This window comes from Sarcophilus harrisii, chromosome 6 (assembly GCF_902635505.1).
Source record: "Sarcophilus harrisii chromosome 6, mSarHar1.11, whole genome shotgun sequence".
Classification (NCBI taxonomy): domain Eukaryota; kingdom Metazoa; phylum Chordata; class Mammalia; order Dasyuromorphia; family Dasyuridae; genus Sarcophilus; species Sarcophilus harrisii.
This window is the reverse complement of record NC_045431.1, coordinates 102725240-102727561: the sequence shown is the minus strand read 5'-3', so window position 1 is coordinate 102727561 and position 2322 is coordinate 102725240. Positions and strand designations below refer to the sequence as shown.

Genomic DNA, 2322 nt, shown 5'->3' with positions numbered 1-2322 from the left:
TGCAGGAAGTGAGAGATAGAAAGATAATATCTATACTTCATGTCTATGCTTTATGATTTGTCTCTCATAGATCACCTTTGCCCTACCTGTGAGAGGGTGACTAATCGTTACCATGGCTAATTGAAAGCTGCCTTTATTAGCATTACAGGAACTAATATTTTCTTCAAAAAAAAGCAAATTTTTAATTTTGATCTTTTGTTAAGGGTTCTCTTACAAGGGCATAAAGTAATTAAGACACGGGATTTGATAATTGATGCATGGGAAGTGTTTTAATGAGCTCCTCATATTCTCTTCTCAGGTATTTGTCTCTTGGGGGTAGAATGCAAAATCACAGTTTTGCAGTTAATAACTTCAGTGTTCCTGACTCAGTTGACCATAATTAAAATCATTTTATTCTCATCCTGAATTGGGGAATTAAAACTCACAGTTCAGTTACCTAGTAAAAATATCTTTGAGGCTAATGGCATTGGGATTCAGAACATTTAAAATACTTGGTCATGGTCTTTGTCTAAATATAATAGTTTTCAATCATTCATGTCTAATTAAAGCTATATTAGAGTAATTGGTAATGACTTTTCAATTTACTGAAGGAATATTTTATTAGAAAGATAAATTTATTTACATTCATTTTCTCCTATTCAGCATACCTATGCTTTTATAACCAATAGGACTTTTTTTTCCCCCACTACCACAAATTATGCAGTAGAGTTTCCCACATTTGGAGAAATTGCAGGGGTCAGCCCATCGGGAGTGCAATGGATAAGCCTTGCCCTGGGGAGACCATCTTCATGATCATGAAATTGCCCCTGCCAGGTAAGTATTACCAATAGGATTTTTAAGTGGCACAAGACATAAGGAATGTAGAAAAATGGAAATTTTTGCTTAGAAAATTAGTATTTAACACTCCAAAATACACAGGTTCCTGCCCCCTCCACATCCCTCCACACTTCTTGCTTAGTAGTGGTGGTGATGGTAGGAGTGATACTTTCATTTTTATGTGCTATTTTTCTCCATGGAATTTAGAATACTGTGTATATATGGTAACTAAAGATCTGACCTAATTATACCACATAGAATATCAATCGAGGGACAGAATGGTACAACACAAAGAATTCTAACTTGGAAGTCAGAGCTCTGAGTTCATATCCTGCATCTGACACATTACTTGTGTGACTATTGACACAATTATTTAATCTCACTACACTTGTTTCCTTATTTGTAAAAGGAAGGGGGCTTAAACTAGATAACTTCTGTGGCTGCTTCTAGATCTATGGGACTGTAATTAGTAGAATTAAGTAGGATTTTATTTGCTCTTCCTTTTGTCAAGTCTACCTATGTTTAAGCTTTTCTGGTTTCATTAAAAAGCAACAGTGCTTTTCAATAAATGACAATGTTTGAGTTTCCAGAACTGTGCTTGAATTTCATGCATTTTACAGCTTACAGCAGGGACCAGGGTTCAGTTAATATTTCCATACATTGACACTGGAAAACAAGGCCTGGGGTTTAAAACTAATGAAAGATTATCCTCAACAATGGAATTGTAAACATGACTGATTCAAGAATGTACTAATTATTTCTTCCCCAGACCCTAATTACTATTTGCCCTTTATTCAAAGCATAAAAATTAACCCTACAAAATACTTGTTAGCAAAGCTACAGGGACAGAAGAACACATAGAGTTAAGGCCATCCACCAGAGATTAATTCCAATAGGCCTTGCCCATATATAGGTGAGAAAGAATACTAAGGCTGGATCAAGTGTGTCAGTCCTTGGGACGATTTTCGATTCAGGGCGTGGGAGAAGGATCAGGTAGTTGTGATTTGGAGTATCTGTGTATTGGCTCATTTCTAGGGGTCAGGACTTCATTATGATGTCACAGCTGACTGCCAAATCCTCAGAAAAGACAGCCAGCATCCCATGTGGCATGCCATTGTTTCCACTGGCCAGGTCCAAGGTTGTTTCAGAGAAATCTGGATGTAGGATACATTAAATAGAGGAGCTAAGCAGTAATGACATGTGTAATGTATTCAGTCTAAGATCTGCAAGGTGGTATTATGGAAAGAGCCATGGGCTGTTCAAGTCCCAGTGTTGCCACTTACTAGCTGTTTCCTTGGGCAAATCAGTAAGCCCCTAAGCCTCTCTCCTCACTTACAAAATAGAATCATGACTTGTGCTATCTGCTGCTACTGTTGTGAGGAGTGTACTTCACAAACTTTAAAAAGTTATGTAAATATATATAAGTATATTATAAATAAAGCATAAATAAATATAATATTTAAATATATAAATATAGTATAAATAAAGATTTAAATGAAATTTTGT

At 35.9% G+C, this 2322-nt stretch overlaps 1 non-coding gene across 1 annotated transcript; it reads right to left on the bottom strand.

Moving 5' to 3' along the window:
- Positions 1–664: 664 nt before the first annotated feature.
- LOC111721328 lies at positions 665–821 on the bottom strand. Its single transcript, XR_002770586.2, has one exon. It is a non-coding gene; the product is annotated as a U1 spliceosomal RNA (small nuclear RNA).
- Positions 822–2322: the final 1501 nt, after the last annotated feature.